We start from the raw sequence: 22,924 nt of genomic DNA on the forward strand, positions 1-22,924 counted from the left end.
TTATCTGTTGTTCAACCAGCCGCAGTAAATAATATTATTATTCAACGATACTTTATTCATTATCAGCATATTCACACTGTAATTGGTTAGGCTCCTCCTAATCTATTTTGTAAGCATAAATTCTAAACTTACCGTTGAACACTATCGTTGCATTATGTTAATTGCAACTTTGACTATATATACGAATCAAGATAGCTTATTATATTAAGTCGGTTTTCAATATTTCATGAATACGATACGATACGAAATGTTCTCACAGAACAACACTGCTGATTCACGCCAATACGCTGAATATTTTATTCAAATAGAAGCCAGACATCTTGCCGAATATTCCGTATACGAATTTGCAATTCTTATATTTATTTTTTACTTCACCTGCGAAAAAAGAATAATTATTCATGATTTTTTATATTTAATTTGCTCTTTAACTACGAAAGAGCATTAAACATTTATTCTTCGTTCTATTTTGTATATTCTCCAGAATGCAGTACCATAAAAACGTTAAGTTTTTTACTGTTAGCTGTTGGTACATAATCATTTAGGATTGAAATAGATCTTTCACTACGCTGGAGCGACTTACGATTTCCTGTGTAATGAAATACGGCACTCTGTGCTATAGGCGTTCTAAATAATCGTTCATATTTTATTTCTAATCAGATATGATGGTTTTTAAATAAAATTATTATAAAATAATAATTATTATTTTTGTAAAATAATGTACCTACTACTTAAAGTAAGTAATGCTTGTGTTTATAGCTTGAAAAATATATGACACATTTATCATTTACAATTTTTAAAGAATAGCAGTAGTATTTTATAACTAAATAATAGTCTATTTAAAAATAAACACTAAAGTTTAATATACAAGTCTTTCAGTTTTTGAAGCGTATAAATCTAAAAATTCATTAGCTATGGATTGCTCCGAGCTCCGGAGATTCATAATTGAAAGCAACCTGGAACACCTTTTCAACGTTAACGTTGATTAAACAACCACGTTATATCGAAGAGTTTGGATCGAGACGGATTAAAATCAACGATAAATTGACTTTTGCTTCAAGACAGCTTGCTCCAAGGTGTAATCATAAATTTCTTTTGTAGTCCCAGTCCGAAATAGCGTTAGTATAAATTTTATTATGCGTCATTTCGGACTTAAGTAACAGCAATATTAGGAGGTCAGTAGAATGAGTGACACGAATATCGTAGTTATCGGTCCTCTAAACGATTTTACACACTGTGCTTTCTGTTGGTCTTTTTAGAAGCGTCAAAAGTTTTGAGCACTGTGAAACTAACATGAACGCAAACGTAATTGTAGTTAGCCGAAGTGCCCTTGTAGTTAAACGTGACCTATAGCAGAATCTAATATTTCACTATCCATGGTAGTGTAGTGTAGTACCGTATCTTTATATTCGAATGAATCTTATAATGAGTGCTTGTAAAAGCTTACTTTTATAATGTATATTTTGATTTCGACTTTATCCAAACTATAGCTGTGAACGATTACGAGTAATGAATATTATGTTTTTACGCTGCGCTTGCAGAAAACTCGCTGCGTAATTTACACTGTGATTCAGACAAAAGCCTCAAGACAGTTTTTACAAAATAATCGATCTTGTAGAAATTTAGTTTGATTAACCCTTGTGAAATGCAGATTTGATTGAAATATTTAGTCGATGTTCTGACTAATTAGAAGAAATAAGGAAAATGAACAGTCAAAGACTAAATGATGTGTTCTCAACAATGTACATCAAAAATGAAAATTTGCTCGTGTCAATGAAGTAGATATAATATTTTAAAAATTTTCTACTTGGACTAAACATCGTTTCCTAAACAAAATTCAAAATAAATTTGAAGTCCGCATTATTATCTATAGAATTCGCGAAAAACTCGAAAGCTATTTGCGTGGTACCGAATTACTCGTAAAAATGTCACAACATGTAGCACTTGATATACAAAATTCGAGAATGTCAATGTAACAACTCGAAAGCTATTTGTGTGGTAGCAACATCAACTCGTAAAAATGTCGTTACTTGTCACACTTGCGATACATATACATACTTCTTGTTCTATTCGAAACTAGTTTTCGCCCACGGCTTTGCCTGGGTGTTCTTTTTTTGGTTTGGTTTTTGCAAGTATTATTTATAAAAAAGTTTATAAAAAAGTTCCTCAGGGAGGAAGGACATAAGCAACTTTTTTATTTAAGAACAACAAGCTTACTTTCATATTCAAGCTTACTTTATAAAAATTTCATAAAAATCAATTCAGTGCATTAGCCGCGAAAGCTTAACAGACAGACAAAGTTACTTTTGCATTTATAATATAAGTATAGATGTATAAAAGGATAATATTACTATACTATTCAAAACTCACCATAGACCACAATCAACATTTAAATAATACATGCAACAAAGAAGCGGTACAGTAAGTCGCTTTTTAACATTTCACGAATATGGTACGAAGTGAATTCTTGCAGTACAGCTCTGGATTTCAGTTAAAATATGTGTCTCCAAGTGAAGTTCAATCAATATAACATATTTGTTTATTTCAAGTAAGATATATAGATACTCTTAAGAAATGCAAACGCTATCAGCTTGAAAGCCTTTGGAGATAAATGAGCGTGTCTCGTTCTAGCTCATTGCGTTTGTATCCAAGACGTGACCATCAATCAATGTGACGCCTTAATTCCATTCTATAGTACTTAGTGGCAACAATAATTATAGTTAATACGTTAACAGTCTTATTAATATTTAGTTCATTATAATATTTTAAGAATACCAGTCTTGATTTAGTCTTATACAATAGTTTCCTCCCGCTTGGGTTGTGTTAACCTTATGGTCTTTTCTATAACCCTGACAACGTGCATATAACATTTCATAATGATTGGTTGTGTAGTTAAGACGTGAAAGGCAAACAAACAAATTCACTTTTGCATTTATAATGTAACTGTCTCACATTATAAATTGAAAATCAATTTTCAATACATACATTGTCCGTTTGATTATTTACCTTTTGACATCTGCCTTATAACGTTTCGGTTCGAAATAACGTAAAAGTAAACTTTAAAAGGAAATATGTAACCAGCTTAATCTTAAGTAACAGCCTGTGAATGTCCCACTGCTGGGCTAAGGCTAGGAGGCCTGCTCTCCCTTTTTGAGGAGAAGGTTTGGAGCTTATTCCACCACGCTGCTCCAATGCGGGTTGGTGGAATACACATGTGGCAGAATTTCGAGGAAATTAGACACATGCAGGTTTCCTCACGATGTTTTCCTTCACCGAAAAGCACGAGATGAATTATAAAGAGAAATTAAGCACATGAAAATTCAGAGGTGCTTGCCCGGGTTTGAACCCACGTTCATCGGTTAAGATTCAGCTCGACTTGAGCTTAATCTTATTTAATTCAAAAATTTTAATTTTGTCTTCTTGCAAACATTATGATACCCTAAGTATATCACTTTTTTTAAAAGGTTATTTTTTTGTCATCCGTAATAAATATAGTTACATTCTATAGCAATTAGTAACAGGATTGAATGTGTACGCTGCAAATTAATAAATCGAAAATAATCGTTTTATGTATAGGTAAATCTGTATATAATAAAACTTTGTATCCATTAAAATCTCAATGAAATATAAGAATTAAGCAATCCTAAATACATTTTATGTATATAAAATATATATAATATTATGTATTTTAAAAAGACGCCAATGGCTTTAAATTGTGGAAAACAACCAAATGAATTTCGCTCGATACCGTGACATGGGCCGTACTGTATTTGTTTCGATCGCTCGTCCCGTCACTTGACGCTCGTGCGATACGCGTGGCAGCATTCTATGTTCGTGCCGCCATAAATTTTTTTTAGTCGCAAGATGCGTCGTAGTTTGCACCTCGCGAATTTTCGTTGCAGTGAAGTCTCATAGCACACTTAGGGGAATCAAATATACTCGCTGTACATTGAACGATTCTTCGTCAATTTTTGTTAAAAAAAATTAACCAACATCTGCATACGTCACTTTTGTTTTATTTAATATCACTCAACAAGATTACAACTAATTGACGATACACTTTTGTTTTATTCAATATCAATCAACAAGATTGCAACTTAATGACGAGCCGGTTGGCGTGGTTGGTAGAACACTTGCCTTTCACACCGAAGGTTGTGGGTTCGATTCCCACCCAGGACAGACATTTGTGTGCATGAACATGTCTATTTGTCCTGAGTCTGGGTGTAATTATCTATATAAGTATGTATTTACAAAAAAAAGTAGTATATGTTATATACTACTTATGTATATATTATATATATCAGTTGTCTGGTTTCCATAGTACAAGCTTTGTACAAGCTTAATTTGGGATCAGATGGCCGTGTGTGAAAAATGTCCCTGGATATTATTATTATTATTATTATTAATTAATCAATCGATTCTTTGTAAAGTTTGTAAACAATGGTGAAGGTTACAATCGTTTTCTACTGCAAACGTAACCAACGTATCTCCAAAGGTGTTTGTCAGAATCGTTTTTCTAATCTGAATTTGTTTTCATAGTGGACATTATTGAGTCTACGGCGATAAATTTGATTACGTCAAAAAATTATACCTACGGCTCATTTGAAATAACTCCTCAAGATATTTAGTTATGTTAATTTACAAATAAAACGAAATAAGTTGAATTCAATTAAAACAAAAGTTCCTGGTTTCTTATGCGGGAAAACTCCTTCAATTCAAACGAAATTTAGGATGAATATAAACCCTTTTGAGAAAGTGCTTGTATATTTCACATTATTAGCAGACTGTGCAAAACGGATATATTCACTAACTTACTGTCAAAGTTTGCAAGTTCTTCATGTTCAAATATTTTAAGCAAATATATATTGGTGGCGGGCACCAACTGGATGCGGAAGGCGGAGGACAGGGAGCTTTGGCGCACCTTGGGAGAGGCCTATGTTCAGCAGTGGACAACGATTGGCTGTTGATTGATTTGATTGATATATCGAGTTGGGTTTTAAATAATTTCGCTAAAATAGAAACTAAGAATCGTTAAATTAAGAAAAAATATATAGGACTAACAGAACGAGGAACTTAAAGTATTAGGCTTAGTTTAGGAAGCTTTCTTAGGCTTTAAAAATAGATAACAATAGATCTCTTGGGTTGCGAGTAATATTACAGAAGTTTTGAACGCATTTCCTTCGTCTTGTATTACAGAATGTGAATTCATTATCAGCATTATCTAATTTCCTACTAGATCAGAGGAACAAACTACACAAGAGATTTTCTGATCTGCGAGTTATCGAAATTGGACCCAACACTATTATATAACTATTTGTCACATGTTTGTATTTGTCACATTTGTTCACACCACCAATCTCAATCATATCATTTTTTACTTATTAATATATATATTGAACGTTTCGTTTTGTTAGTGTGTTTTATCGCCACGATATTTTACATATTAATTTTATAGGGCCTTTGCAATTTTGTTTCTTTAAGAATGTCCGATGATTTCCAAAAGTATCCGAACCTATTATCTAGTCAAATGTCTACAATTATAATGTAGTACAACAAGTATGAAAAAATAACAATGTGTTTTAATTAATCCAGCCTCCTGTCTTAATCTAGCTTAGATATGTTAGGAAGGTCTACATCAATCAAGATGATGGATTATATTCCCTAATTAAACAAAAGATTAATTATAAATTACACGCCTGTAATTGTCAATTATCAATAATTATAGCAGAAATGACAAAAATGAAATACATAGAATGAATGAAATGAGGTATCGTTTTTCTTGTAATGAAAAATGTTATTATTTAAGCAGTTGCAGTTCGCATTTTCAATCGCTTAAAATTTAAACTATTGATTCAGAAACGACAAGGCCGCAATAAGTGTAAGACACTTTTGCTACAGTATGTGTTCTTGTATACTTATAAGCGTATATGTAGCGTACATCTATGTGTATTTTTATGTAAATATTGTATTTAATGTTAAATGTTTCAATTTGTTATATTTTGATTTTTTTTTAAATGATAATGATTTTTTTATATGCTAAACGGGCTTGATACGATTAGACCGAGTGTACCATAATTTAACAACTCATTACAAATTAGAACCTTTCAAGTGAAATAAAAAATGATCGATCAAAAGAAATGAGTCAAGTAATATTCTCGTACTATATTATTCGCAAGGAGTGGGACTCATTATAGCGTCTGCTAAAACGTGCTTGACATTGCAAGCGAATGAATTTATTAATAGTGAACACGTCAGACGATAATATAGATCTTATATAAAAATATGTATATATGTATGAAATTAAAAGAGTTCAACACTAAACGATCGATCGCCATGAAAATTTACATATATATGTATTATTTCATAGATAATGTTTTTATATTTTCTACTTTGATCTTTATAACGTTCAACAGAGTCACAACCCGATTTGTATAAATATATATAAAAGTATCGTCTGTCAGGTTTTGCTTATATTATATACATATAAATATCCAACAACGATGTGGAACACAAAGAGGCAATGAGCTCGCTGCACTAATCAAACGATTGCTGACAAATGCTGTACCATGCACCGCCGAGTACGAGATGAATTATAAATACAAATTAAACATATGAAAACTCAGTGGTACTTGCCTGCGTTTAAACTCGCAATCTTTGATAAAGATTCACGTAGTCTGTCTATGTATCTGGGCTCTACTACGTAAATATTGTTATATTATTCTATATTATAGGAAAATTATAAGTAACCACTTTGAGCAAGAAATAATTTACATAAAATATGTTTTTCCAATAAGTTTAAGAAAACAAGGTTCCAATTAGAGTTTCCCGAAGTTTCCATGTACCGCGTTGTCTCAAGTTTTCCAATATAAGTTACAACCGCAGCCATTTATCAAACTCGGTTATCCTCATGTGTTAACATATATAACATTATCATTCATAGGCGAATTTAGACCATATTTTTGCTTGTTTGTTTGCCACGATATTTATTTATTTAAGGAAAACAACAGCATGATACAAAATATGTTGACATTAAAAATACAATATACAGACAATATAGCCAATTACTGTTTTCCATCGAATTATGCAAGCCTAGTTACTTAACAGAAGTAGCAACACACACTTTTGAGAGATAAAATGTAAATGAAACAAAATAATAATTAGTTAAAAAAAAAACAGTATAATTCGATTAGGCGACACAGACTACGTTGTGGTTGAGTGTGGCTACACTACATGCAGTTACACTTTTATTTGTGTGTGCAATTATTTGAGTGTACGTATACATGTGTATATTGAACCTATTCACTGTCACTTTAGATTAATGTAAATGATATCATTATGATAGAACTTCATAATTATATATGTTTTTAAGCTATATTGCTTTTATGCTAAAATTATGAAGAAGTCGTGATGTGTGAAATGTATGCTACGAGCGTTTCTTTGATATTTTGTATTTTCGATTTCTTGGAAGTCAAATGATCTAGCCTCGATCTGTAAAAGCAATGATGTCAAGTCTTTTGAATTGCTTCCTACTTAAAAACGCAAACATATATACTGGAATATGCGTTATCTAAATAGTAGATGTATCCACTATAGTTAGGGCTACATTCAGATATGCTTTAAGAGGAATTCCTTTTTTTTGAAGGGGCAAGAATGATCGGATAACCGAAACGAGTCCTATGATTTTTCTCTTAAAATAAGCATACAAAAAAACATTTTATGTTTTTGCTGTTTACAAATTAATCAGTGCTTCGCGGTTTCAACCGTGAGAAATGTAGATATTAAATATTCTTTAAATATTCTTTTTAGAATAATAAAAAAAACATAATATTAAAAGAATTCTAAATCTTGATTTAATATAGAACCTTTAAACTTGCTTATTTATTGCCAAAAACCTACCACCGACTCGGAAATAAAAACAGCGAAAGAAACGCAGCCGCATTATATTTTTTATCACGGACTTTTACAATTTTATTAAAAATTTTAGAAATTTCTTAGGAAATTCTTTAGGAATTACATTCAATAATAAAATATATATTACTATTCTATTGCAGTTTTTTATTATTATTTGGTTACAAATAATTACTATCTTATATGTCTAACTTGCATTGTAGTATTGGATATGTAGTATAACGTTCGATTTTATCTCTCCCATAATCTTCGATAACAGCGATTTTACTGATGTTCAGGCACAGTGATACTATACTGTTGTCAGTTCGTAACAATAGAGCAAATGGGTTCACTTTGACGTTCAAAGATATCCCTTTTAAGCTCATGTACCTAACGGTGTACTGAATTCAAAATTGCTTTGGAGTAGTTTAATTTAATAAAATTGTATATACATATACTTATAGTATAATGTGAGTAAAAACTTAAGGTCAGATTTGAGGACAATTTTCGTATATAACATATACCCTATTCCAATCGGAGTAGGAATAAAGGTAAACAAACCGTAGATTATCAAATTGCATGCGATTTTCTAATTGTTCTCCTGTATAACGCACTATGAACACTTCTTGCTTAACTTACTGAAACAACCTTTATGTATAATACAACACTGTTCCACTTAAATAGTTATAACCACATTAATTTAACTTTCGAAGTTCCGATTACAACTTCGCGGACATTCAAAACGCCATTTTTTCGCGTATCCATAGTGAATATCATAGATTATTCAAGATCTCGACCAAATTGATATCGATGATCAATGATATCGGTGTCATGGTTGTTTATTTGGGTTTATTCCTCTTGTGGTTGGAATAGGCAATAGTTAGTGTGGATCGTAGGAACCGTGGTGGTTTCAGTCGGTAAGAGTCCGACATAACCCTCTATGTATCATACGACAAGGAGGGTATCCATGAGGATTTCCCCACAATAAAAAAAGTCCATAGTTAGTAACCAACCAACATACACTGTTTTACAGAATATTGCATAGAACTAAAATAATTGTGTTGTACAACGAACGGTCTTATGGCTAATTATTAAGCTCTTGAAGACAACCTAATCTGAGAGAGACCATTTGAAATACATTATATGGGTTGATGGTACAGTCATACCCTCTTAATACATGTTGATATTTATTTATATTATATATTACTATCATACATTAATAATTGTCTGAAATCATGTTAAAATACAACTATACATTAAAAATCAACAAAGAAGTTTTTAGCCGAGTTATTTATAAAAATATATTTGGATGTTTAATGTTAACTGGAAGACAATTTATAACTTTATGGCATGTACAATGAAGGATTGATTTAATTTGGCATTACGCACAGGTATTATCGGTATTACGCACGAGCTCATCGCACCGCATTTCCTTAATAGGAAAGGGTTCCCAATTCAATTTTTTCCTTTCAATAAGAAAGATTTAAATAGCACACAATACAAAAGGGAAAGATATGGCGGATTATATCGGAGCCATGGGCTTAAATCAGAGTTGAGAAACACTCAAACTATTTGAATAATATTGTACTGGGACTAAATCAAATATGTTGTGGAATAGTTTCAAGTGATGTGGCTTCGAATATATTAACAGTACATACATATATATTTTGTGTATAATGTCTATTGTTAGACAATTATTATTGTTTAGTTATTAGAAAGACATTGTTATGTAAACATTAGTGATAATATTATTAGCAGTATAAAAGTAGTTTTATATCAGTCATTACATACTCGTGATTAAAAATACATACTAATTTTTTCCATGTGCATTATGTTAATTTTTTAAATTCTGATACTGCTTCTGTTGCTAAATAAAATAAATAGTTAAGTAGTTTTATGTTCGCGTGGGTTATATAATTTCTAAGTTCATCGATTATAGCATCCTTTTAATGGTGATATAAAATATTTATTAAATTTCAGAATAGAAAACTTTACTCATATTGCGACTGCAATATGGATATCATAACATTGGTATTTTTGTATACAAATATCATCAGGCTACTCCATAGCGGTAAGGAAAACTACCAGCACAGATATATATCTATATATGTTTCAATAGAGAATCGCAAATGATTACACGATTCATTAGGTTTCTTTCAGTGAGCTCGTGTGACACCCTAATATCGAGTTTTTTATATATTAAGAGTTTTTCAGAGAGTCAAAACTGGACAAGCTTTAGCTCTTCGGCTATGTTGTAACTACTAATTTCGCGATTTTGCTCCACTTTTTCAAAAATGGCATCGACTTTTCCGGAGCAGGTCGACCAGAACGAGCTTCCAATCTTGTGCTACTTTTTCTGACAATGCGTCAATTCCATAAACTTCGCAATTTATTTTCGTGGCAACTCTCTCAGTTTTTCCCCTTTTTTTTAAATAAAACTTCAAAATGTATCAATTTTTTTCTTTAGATTCACCCATTTAGCGGTCAGAAAAACAATAGAAAAATGTCGGAACCCAAGTATTTTTTTTTTCTATTTTTAAAACGTCATCTATTGAGCGGTATCTCAACCAGAAAAAATCAGTACAACCAAGAGATTTAACTGTAAGTTTTTACTTATAAAATAAAAAAAGTAACGATTTTTCGCGATCTATTATTACAGTATTATTATACAGTATATTGCATAAATGAAATATAAAGTCAATGAATGTGAAAAGAGTGCAGAATAACGATCTACGTTGAATTGAGTCTTGATTAAGAAATACCGAGTTCGTGATATGAATTTTTTGCATACAGGGAGGTATATACCTATTTTATATGAGTGTAGTCCGCTTCGTAATTACATAAAGTAACGGGGAAGATTACCAAACACATAGAAACATCTAAAGTGATTTTTAAAAATAATAATATTGATCACTTTAGATGTTTCTATATATTTTGTAATCTTGTTACTTTATACATATACTTGCTGACCTGTGCGCACTTCGTTGGGCGGTAAACATTTTTACTTGTGATTAAATTATGATTGTGGTTCGGTTAGTTCTGAGTGCTATGATTTATTTCCTGACAAAAGTCGCGTTGGCCACATCCGACTACCACGAAAAAGTCTTTTAATTTTTCGGGTTAATATATAACCTATGACACTCACTTTAGGCTTTCTATTGGTAAAAGAATTTGCAAATTCGGTTCAGTAGATCCAGAGATTACCCCGTACAACCTCACAAACTTTACCTCTTTATAATATTAGTATAGTTGAAACTGACTGTTCACAAGATTATGTAATAATTGATACATAAATTGTTTACCTTTATTTATAACCTACCAGCTTTGCGTGGGTTCATACTTTATTAGTCCGGCCACGTGTAGCGCGATGATATTTATTGAGAAATGTTATACCTATAGGCTATTTACTTTTAATATGCGTTTAGTTTCATTTATATACGCATGTTAGTTATTTACGCGTATTATATACATTTTGCATACAAAGCGGATAAATACCATGGTGAATATCCCTACCCTATTATATAGAGAATCTTGTATACTTCAAATATGCCGATTATATTAAGTCTTTGATAAGATGCTTAAAATTCCCTTTGTGACAAATAACGATTTTGTAAGCGGTATTGTATTAGATTTGCGGTTTTGTAATTTGTAGTATGGATGCTCTGTCAATCGTTGGTTTGAGTTTTTGTATTCTTCGTGCCTTTAATTACACTGGCTTACTCGCTCGGACTGCCGCTTCAGACGACAATACAAAATATTGCGGTTGAAGGCTGTTCATATTTATTTTTTATTTTAAAGCAATTTTTTTTTTTTTTATAGAATAGGAAGGCGGACGAGCATATGGGCCACCTGATGGTAAGTGGTCACCAACGCTCTTAGACATTGGCATTGTAAGGAATGTCAACCATCGCTTACATATCCAATGCGCCACCAACCTTGGGAACTAAGATTTTATGTCCCTTGTGCCTGTAATTACACTGGCTCACTCACCCTTCAAACCGGAACACAACAATATCAAGTATTGCTGTTTTGCGGTAGAATATCTGATGAGTGGGTGGTACCTACCCAGACGAGCTTGCACAAAGCCCTACCACCAGTAAAATTAAATAATTTACGTATAAATTTCTTATACGTTTTTTCTTTAATAGTAATTTCTTATACTTACAGGTATACAAACCTTTTGCATATTTTACTATAGATATTTTGATATCTAAAATTCGCTTTTATAAATTTTCGATTTAATTGTTAGTGTTTTTGTGAAAAACGTTACCAATGCATTATAATTTGTCGTTGTATCTATACATTTATTATTTAAGGGTAAAATAAGAATTTTATCCTTTTATTTTTTATTAATAAGGTAAAAAAATTCGCCAATCGACCTATTCGTCTATATAGTAAATTGCTAAGTGACTGCCTTGTTGATCCACTCGTTGGTCCAGTAGCTAGATATAAGGCTGCAGACCCCGAGGTCTTGGGTTCAAGTCCCAGGTCGGGCCAATAAAAAGTTATTGTGTTTTTCTATTATATGTTTATAAATAGGATTTGAGAGACTAATCACGCTTTTTTATCATGTATATAATCTTATATTGAGTTATACGACTTATATATGTATTAATGATTTCTGAGCATAAAAAAATATTAATAGGCGAAGCTAAAAATATTTTAAAAGGCGTTTTGAATATTTTAGAATACCGTTCCCCCATGAAGGATGATATTGACGTCAATAAAGATTTATTGATCAACTTTATCTTTTTAAAATTGGATTCTAAACATAATACACTTATAGTGTTTCTCCAAATAACATGAAGTTATTACAGCCTCAAAAAAATCTCCTAAGTATACATTTTTGGTAACATTTTTCAAATATGTTACTCATAAAAGTCAGTGAATTTGTTATTCTTTTCACAACTTAATCATCAATATTTCATAAGGCGAAAATAGGTACAAATATAATAACCCTTTGAATTCGTACGTGTCTCATTTTCTAAGCTATCTGTCATGTTACCCAATACCTCCCTCCTCGGCCCCTTTCGTTCCATATTTTCACCGCCTAAGATTCGCAATGAATGTCAACTTGATTTTAAGCAAGCGGGAGTTTTCTTATGTTATTTACGTACATTATAGCATTTTCATTTTATTTTGACACATAGATGTTCTCAGACGACTTGTTAAAGGTAAAGGCTTTCTCATGCGAAAGCGCTCTATGAATTACGTTTAGCTGTCTTTTCTCGTCATTTTGAATTGTCACTAAGATGTCATGGGATGAAACTGTATTTGCTTACACATTCCTTGTTGTGTTTCGATAAGAATATCATCAGATATTCTACCGCAAAACAGCAGTACTTGGTATTGTTGTGTTCCGGTTTGAAGGATGAGTGAGCCAGTGTAATTACTGGCACAATGAACATAACATCTTAGTTCCCAAAGTTGGTGGCGCATTTCTGATTTAAGCGATGTTTAACATTTCTTACAATGCCAATGTCTATGGGTGTTGGTGACCACTTACCGTCAGGTGGCCCTTATGCTCGTCCGCCTTCCTATTCTATAAAAAAAATGTATACACTTGCAACTTTCATATTCCGGGCTGCTACTAAGATTTCTCAAAAGAAAAACACATTTTTTTTATCAGCCCTACCCAGCTTAAGTCCAGGATCTTGGGGTCTGCGGTGTTATACCTAGCCATTAGACGAGGCAGTCGACTGCGGTCTTCTTGAATAAACTATATTTCGATTCTAATGTTAGGGTACATTACTTGCTATCGATGTGTGTGTGTTTGGAATAATTATGTATTTTTATTTTTATTTTGTAATTTTAATAATGTAATTGCACTCATCTCATCGACTTAATGTATTGAGAAATCTTTCAAAATGTACGTGGCTCATTTTCAAAGCCATCCTTCAAGTGATTTCCCCTCCCTCCCCCCATTACGTGCGGTATTACGTTACATGTTTTTTCCGAGCACGGGTCGAGACGAATGATGCCATTAGTCTCTATCTATCGCAGCATCGTTTTGTCGCTTTGCGGTCATATGTTGGATGTTTTTTGTAAAAGTACCCTTTTTCAGTCATTAATCTTAATTAAATAAAGCATCGCTAGGTTTCATAAAAGCATATACGGCAAAATACTAATGTGATAAACAAAACAATTTCAAAATAGTTTACGTTTGAAACTGTTCAAAATTTATTAGCATTTACATCTTACGTTAGTTAAGCGGTTGTTAATGTTTCCATTTATTTGTGTTTATATAAATATGAATATTAAAAGAGTTTATAGTTAAGGATATATGCTTTTACATCGACAAAGTTATATAGACCTATTGTAATTTCACTATTTTTGAAAAAACAAAAAGAAAGAATCAAAAAATAAGCAAATTAATATTTTGCGACATTTAACTTTTTCAAGTGAAGGTTCAAAACAAAATTATAACTACAAAGATCAATTAAAATTTTATAACATATATAGCATTTCAATTATTATTAATATTATATCGTAGAATTATATCGAAGAATTATCTTGGATCTTTTGTTCTTGTACAAAATTGTCAGAAATAAAATCGCCTGCCCTGGAATTCTTAAGGGAATAAATTTCAATGTGCCTAGGAAAGTCTGTTCACGTTATCCAATGTAATAATTATCCAGTGTATTTTACTAGCTAATTTTGCAAGCTATGTCGGTGACTCCGGTTCTTCTCCGGATAATCTCATTTCTGATCTTATCCTTCAAAGATACTCCGAGCATAGCTCGCTCCATAGCACGCTGAGCTACTTTGAATTTGTGGACTAGTCCCGCAGTTAGTGTCCACGTATTTTACATTAGACCATCTAAAACTAAACTAGGACAAAATGCACTTCTTGTAGATATAATAAGATTAGGTAAAACTTATAATAAATGCTCAATGTTTTTTTTATATTCGCCGGGAGGGCAAATGACTCTACTCCACCTGTTGGTAAGTGGTAGTAGAGTCCAAACGCGACGACGGCCAGTACAGACGGGAAAAACGTTCTGCACTAGCCGCCTTCGCCTTGCCGGCCCGCAAGATGCCTCTTCGCGCCTCGTTTGAAGGAACCCGGGTTGTAAGAGGAGGGGAACACGTGAGCTGGTAAGGAATTCCATTTTTTGGAAGTGCGACAAAGAAAGGAGTTGCCAAATTTCTTTGTTCGCGATGGAATTGATGTCACAGTTAGGCGGTGACATCGAGAACCAGCTCGCGTGGACTTAAGAAGGAAGGGGGAAGCAGGAATTAGAGAGAATAATTCCTCAGAGCACTCGCCGTGATACAGTCGATAGAAAGCGCTCAGTGCTGCTATCTCACGACGCAATTGTAAAGGTTCAAGGGTGTTTGTGACCTTTACGTCGCCAATTATGGGTACGGCACGTCGCTGCAACCGGTCCAAGGCCTCAAGTAGGTACTTAGCGGAGCCCAAAGGTGCGAGCAATATTCCACGCAAGACCGTACCTGTGTTTTGTACAGCAGGCACAGTTGTTGTGGCGTGAAAAAGCGCCGCACCTTGTTCAGAACTCCGAGTTTCCGTGAAGCTGTTTTTATAACAGCCTCGATGTAATCCCTTGGACTAAGGTCGCAGCGAACGTCAATCCCCAGCATGGCGATTTTGCTTTGCATCACCAGCGGAGTACCACAGAGGGAGGGAAGAGGGGAAAATGTTGACTTTTTCGCCGTGAGAGCGCATACCTGTGTTTTCTTGGCATTAAACTCAACAAGATTATCAGAGCCCCATTTGGCGATGAGCTCTAACGTCCTATCGAGTTCAATGACAAGATTCTTCCGCCTCTCTTCAATTTCCGCTCGCCCAGCCACTGCGCGCCCGTGGTATCCACCATGCACTGTACTGTCGTCTGCATAGCAATGTATGTTCCCAAGAGAGAGCATATCATTGATATGCAAAAGAAAGAGTGTGGGAGATAGCACAGATCCCTGGGGGACCCCAGCATTCACTACATAGAATTGTGAAGCGCAACCATCAACTAAAACACGAAGGCTACGCTTGTGTAGGAAGCTGGCAATCCAGGTGCATAGCTGAGCAGGCAGACCATATGCCGGCAGCTTGGAGAGAAGACTTCTGTGCCAGACCCTGTCGAAAGCCTTGGAGATATCGAGGCTGACAACCAACGATTCTCCATGCTTGTCGATAGCTTCACCCCAGAGGTGCGTTACGTACGCTAGAAGATCACCTGTGGTCCGTTTTGGTCGAAACCCGTATTGACGATCATTAATTAAAGAGTGATCTTCTAGGTAATGGATCAGTTGGTTGTTTAAAATCCGTTCCATCACCTTACAAAGTACTGAGGTGATAGCTATTGGCCGATAATTTGCCGGGTCAGACCGATCCCCTTTTTTGGGAACCGCTTGCACATTAGCTCTTCTCCAAGCCTCCGGCACACTTCCCGAAGAGAGAGAAAGTTGGAACAGGCGCGTTAACACAGGAGACAGCTCCGCTGCGCACTTCTTCAGCACTATGGCTGGTATTCCATTGGGACCGCTAGCTTTCCGTACATCAAGTGATTGCAGCTCCGCACGCACATCACGTTGCCTGATTTTAATGTCAGGCATCGTATGGCCACATGCACGTATTGTAGGTGGCAGTGCACTACAATCATCGATGACGGAATTGTCGGCAAAGAGTTTAGCCAGGAGATCAGCTTGCTCTTGCGGACTGTGAGCTAGCGATCCGTCCGGATTTCTGAGCGGTGGCAGCGAAGGTTGGCAGAAATTGTTTTGCACAGACTTGGTCAGACGCCAGAAGCTACGGGAGCCCCTAGGATGCGAAACAAGGTCATGACCAATCTGTACAATGCGCTGTGCATCCGCTCTCGTGTATGCCTTTCTACAGGACTTGGAATTTTTATTATAGTTTGCTTTCAGTGAGTCAATGTTAGATGCCCCGCTAATGCAGCCGTTGATCCACTTGCGATATGCCGCCTGCTTAGATGATACAGCATCGGCACATTCACGAGTGAACCAACGGTTATGCGTACTCCTACTGACGAGATCTGAGCTAGGAATGTAGTATTCCATTCCCAGCATGATCTCGCCAGCAACAGCAGCGGCACTAGCTGTCGGGTCATTCCCACTGAAGCAACGTTCCTTCCAAGGGACCGACGCATAGTAATCGCGCATACCGTCCCAATCCGCCGACCTATAGTGCCAAACGCGATGTTTGCATACCGCTAGTGGCGGCAGCTTGGCCTGTGGCACTCTGGTAGAAATAAGGCTGTGATCCGAAGAGCCAAGAGGAGCCTGAACCACAACCTGATATTCCACCGGGTGAGAAGTCAGCAGAAGGTCCAGTAGAGAAGGTGCTTGCCCATCAATGTCTGGGATCCTGGTGGGCTGATCAACCAGTTGGGTCAAGTCATGTGTGAGAGCAAAAGCATGAGCAGTCCTTCCAGCATGGTCAGTTTTGAGGGATTTCAACCAGGATTCGTGGTGAGCATTAAAATCCCCCAAAAACACCAATTCCGCGTTAGGAAATTGCTCTTGCGCAGCATCTGCCACCCGACTAAGATGGTCAAATAATCGGCTTGTCTCCAAGTCACCATTGTGGGATCTGTAGAGGCACACGTAGACTCGGCTCTGACGAACCAGGTCCACACGTACCACCAACATGGAGAAGGAGGGGTCCTCCAGGCAGCGCAGTCGGTGACAGCAAACATCCGTCCTGACGAACAAGCATACTCCGGCTTTCGCTTTGAAGGATTCTTCAAGCGTGTAGCCGGGATAATTAAGGTAGCTGGTATCGGCAGGACGGAGTATGTTATAAATGAAGTTAGTGCACTCGTTAATTATAATATTTATGGCTTTATTTATAATGTTATTAATTAATTATTATTATTTATTTATTTTTAAATCTATTTTTAAATAAATGTTGTTAGCAATTTTTAGTATTTTAGTATTATATAAAATATTGTTTATGTTATAATCTGTTATAAGTTATACAAAATAAATATGTATATTGTACCTTAAAATGAATGTTGTGGCCGTCTTGAAGAGTCGCACATTTTATGTTAAGTTAAAATACACTCAGTATATTATTATTACGTGTGTAAGTGTACTAACTGCGGATGGTCCTAAATAAAATAAATAAAATAAAAATATTAAAGTAGTACGTAAGCTTGCATTAAGAATACCGGGAATGAGGTTAACGCTTAGGTACATGGTGGTGGTGTGTTTTAAACCGTAACAACTATTGTACTTCTTTAATAAAACCTGTCGTGCGTGTTCCCAAGTCCCTAGTATTAGTTATTGCTTCGTACCTGTGTCTAACGGCCTTACTTATAAACGTTGCTTGGCGACTGATTAATTAAACACTGTTTCGTCACTTTCTGACATTATTGACGTGACATTCAAAAGAAGAAGACAAAAAATTGTTTATCTAAATAACTTTTATAAGTAACTTTATTAACAGAACGGAATTAGAAGAATTACTCGTATAATTAATAATCTGTTCTTAATATTAGTACGGGATCGTATTTTGTATATTCCTAATTATGATGATGATGAATGATTTAAGCATCAGCAGAATCCTTCTAATTCCGTTTTGTTAATAAAGTCACTTATAAAAGTTATTTAGATAAACAATTTTGAGTCTTCTTCTTTTGAATGTCAAGTCAATAATGTCAGAAAGGGACGAAACAGTGTTTAATGAAATACCGGGCAAGTGGTCTTAACCACGGTTGAATAATATAGGTATAAAATACTACATCGTTGGATTAAATACGCCGAATTTACATATTGATGTCATTTTATACTTCGTTCAATGTTCTTTATGTAAGCTTCAATTCTTAATATTATTTAATACATCGTAAACCTTTAGAATCCATTTTAAAATATAATAAATATATCGTGTGAAGCAGCTTAGGTACCTCGGATCGTAAGGATAAATCGCGTGGATTTCATTTACTAAGAGTCGTCTATTTATAAAGATTATTGAAAGTCTCAAGATATATTGATGCTGGAAAAGGCGCTTTTTTTTTATAAAATTGTTAGGTAGTCGTCAGTTGTCACCACTGCCACTGGACAGTGGCGCTGTAAGAAATATTAATCTTTCCTTGGGAACTAAAATGTTTATGCCCCTTGCCTGTAATTTCATTGATTCAATCACGCTTCAAACCGGAACACAGCAATGCTAAGTATTGCTGTTTAGCGGTAAAATATTGGATAAGAGGGTGGTAGCTCCTAAGCGCCCGCCTACTCAACGCTTTACACAAAGCCTTATCACTGAGTTAAATACATTACAGTACATGTAATCTAATGTTATGTATTTTCGGAAATTTGTAATCAGTAACTTTTTTGTGCCAATTTATACGGTTTTTCATCAGGATGTCTTAAGGTGTTCACACTGCCTCAGTTGCTCAATTAAAAAAAAAATGGAATAGAAGGGAGAGAAGGTTTGAAGCTTATTCCAAAACGAAGCTTTGCGTGTCTAAATTTTCATCCAAAAATGCAACTTTTTTATGAAGTTCTATTTCACCTTAAAATTACTATTTAACTTAAAAATATAGGTATAGCTTATAATTATGTATGAATGTTATCTCGTAAAACCTTACAATAATTTAATGGATTGTTTATTTTCAAAAATATTGCAATTTGAATTGTCAAAATTATTGCAACTAAAAATTTAACAGAGAAAATGGTTTTACTTATTGAATACAGTAGAATACAATTTCGTTGGTAATAATTTAACGCACTATATTTTCACAAATTCAATATATTTATATTAGTTATTCAATCAGTATTATAACCACTAAATCTGTTATAAGCATCACAATTTGCGTTACCAGTGTGTAAAGGATTAATTACCTGTATTTCATTCGTTATTATATTTTCAATTATCATTTCCAATTATTTATATTGAAGTATTTTTTTTTAATGAAATTTAGAAAAATATCTTAGAACAATACAATCCTCAATTTGATATTGCATTCCGGTTTTTTTTTAATAACATGAATCTATGCTTACTATTTAGTAGTTTCGTGCAGGACCATTTGGTTAGGTTCCATCCATTTATAAATTATTCCATGTTGGTGTTCCAATTTAAAGGATTAGTGAGGCAGTGTAACTAAAGTATGTCTTTAGTAAGAATCTTAGTGTTGCTTAAATTAAAGCAAGTGTTTAAAATGACAAACTAAATTTTCAGTTTCGTTTCAAATTTTTCAAGCATTGTAGAGGGTAATTATATTTTTTTATATAAAAATTTTACATATATAATTTGCTGGTGCATTTTTTGTAATCTGAAGGCATCTAGTCTCGGAAACACCGTGCCGGCTTTTATACTCTATTAATTTATATATATGGAGTTAACTAACTACAATTACATTACTTGTGTAATGTAATTACAGGGAAAGTATAACTACGATTTTGTGGCCGATTCTTCTTGGTACTATATGCATTACGAACAAGTCGTAAATTGTTTAATGTTCTAAAATGCTAATTTCAGTTTTGTAAGAGATTACGGAAAGGAAAAAATAGATTTTTAGTTTTATGTCTCCTAAAAAATCTGCAAAATACTCCTTGATTGACACTGAATGATTTTAGAAGGGCTTGGATTCTTACAAAAAATGCAAGAATGCATCGCCACCCATTTCTTCAGATATAACTTGGAGTGAGTATGAGTGTTGCAAGTGCGTATTTAAAACGCTGTGTCGTGTAGAACGCAAATTAAGTATTTTCAAGTAGAGTGTATTATTTAAATATACTAGAAGAACTCTACAGCATAAAAATTAAACCAACTATTTCATAAGAGGCGTTTTAGTACAATATGGGTATTTGTTGTCTGCAAGACTAAGGTAAATAATAAACTTAAGAAATATTTCAAATATATTTTTATACGTCTACATTAAAGTTTTTTTTAATCTTTGTTCGGTTAAGTTAGTTATACTATTTGTCGGTAGATGGTGTTAACCAAAAGAGTCTCAATTCTGAATCGCGCTGGCCAGAACCCAAGATAAAACCATAAAGTGTTTAAAAATGTTATATTTTTTTGTCTTTCAATACATTTCAAGGTGTGTTTTAATTTATCGTGTTAAGTAGTAAATTATATTTCAATTGTGTTAAGTGAACAGTTTGGTCCTTCGAGCCGGATGTAAAGTGCGTACGTAAGTTTAAATTAACAGATGTGAACTTAGAAAATATTTGAAGTGTCAGGACTTAGAATAAAATTTTGTAAAGTGGACTTCAATATAGACTTAGAAAATTCCGTTTAATAAAACTAAACACTTAGAAAAATTAAGTTCATTTGGGACAGCAAAATTCGATCAATAAAACACTTAGAAAAATTTAGTGAATTTTGGACTTGTAAAATTTTTGTCTTCGGAACTTAGAAAAATTTAGTGACTTTGGACCTGAAAAATTTGTGTATCTGTTTTGTAACAAAACTTTGGAACTTTAATTTAATATAAACAATGGAAGACATAAATCATATGATAAAGGTAAATAAAGAAAACAACAATGCGATATATATACCCCATCATGCGATCTTGAGAGACGATAAAGATACAACAAAGCTACGAGTTGTTTTCGACGCTTCTGCAAAGGGATCCAAAGGATTTTCTCTAAATGATACGATGTTAACTGAACCAGTAATACAAAGAGATTTACGCACTCTAATTATAGAGTGGAGAACATATAAAATAGCTCTGGTTAGTGATATTGTGAAAATGTATCGCCAAATATTAATCGCAGATAAACAGGCTGACTATCAAAGAATTGTTTGGAGAGAAAGCCCTCATGAAGATCTGTTATCTTATAAGTTATTAACTGTTACCTTTGGCACAGCATCAGCTCCGTTCTTGGCTGTTCGCACTCTTTTCCAAGTCGCTGAAGATGAAGAGCAAAGATTTCCTTTGGCTGCATCAATAGTAAAAAAAGCGTTTTATATGGACGACTTAATGTGCGGCGCTGACGATGTATGTCAAGCTATGGAAATTTACAAACAAGTAAATGACTTACTGAAATGCGCTGGGTTTGAATTGCAGAAGTGGTCGAGCAACTGTAATGAAATATTAGATAATATTACGCAGAGTAACCCCAAATTACAACCTTTTGAAATTAAATTTGATAAAGTAATTAAAATACTGGGACTTTCATGGGATAGAATAGATGATACGTTTAAATTTTATATAAACTTACCTGACCTTATAGAACCTATAACAAAACGTACTATTCTTTCCGAAGTGGCACGTCTATTCGACCCTTTCGGATGGTTAGCTCCTGTTATAATAAAGACAAAAATTATTATTCAAAGGTTATGGCTCTGTACGTACGGATGGGACGAAGACGTTCCAATTAATCTGAAAGAGGAATGGCTAGGTTATAGACAACGACTGCAAGAATTGGAAAAAATAAAATTGGAGAGATGGATTTATACTTACCCAGAAATCAAGAGAGTTGAATTATATGGTTTCGCTGATGCTTCCATGGCTGCATACGCTGCAGTTGTTTATGTAAAGGTGTTCCATAGGGAAAATATACATGTAACTATATTGGAGAGTAAGACAAAGGTAGCGCCTTTGAAACAAATTTCGATTGCACGATTGGAACTATGTGCAGCAGTTCTTCTTTCAAGACTGCTCTCGGAATCCGCCAACGTTTTAAACATACCTAAGGAAAACATTTTCGCATACACTGACTCGATGGTTGTGTTAGCCTGGATCGAAGCTCAACCTACCAGATGGCAAACCTTCGTAGCAAATCGAGTCTCAGAAATACAAACTAGACTGAATAATGATTCTTGGAACCATGTCACTTCAGAAGATAACCCTGCTAACTTTGCCTCTCGTGGAATCTCGTGAATCCATCTGAGTTAAACAATAAACAACTGTGGTGGAAGGGACCTAATTGGCTAAATCTTAAAACAAAAAAATCTATTAAATTAGTTATACCTAAAACAAATCTAGAAGAAAGAAAAAATCACACGAAAACATTTTTTTGTAATAACACTGAACCTATATGGGAGAGATTTTCTACACTTACCAAGATGATACGCGTACTCAGCTATTGTCGACGATTTCTGCACCTGAAAACA

Source organism: Nymphalis io, chromosome 25 (genome assembly GCF_905147045.1).
Source record: "Nymphalis io chromosome 25, ilAglIoxx1.1, whole genome shotgun sequence".
NCBI lineage: Eukaryota > Metazoa > Arthropoda > Insecta > Lepidoptera > Nymphalidae > Nymphalis > Nymphalis io.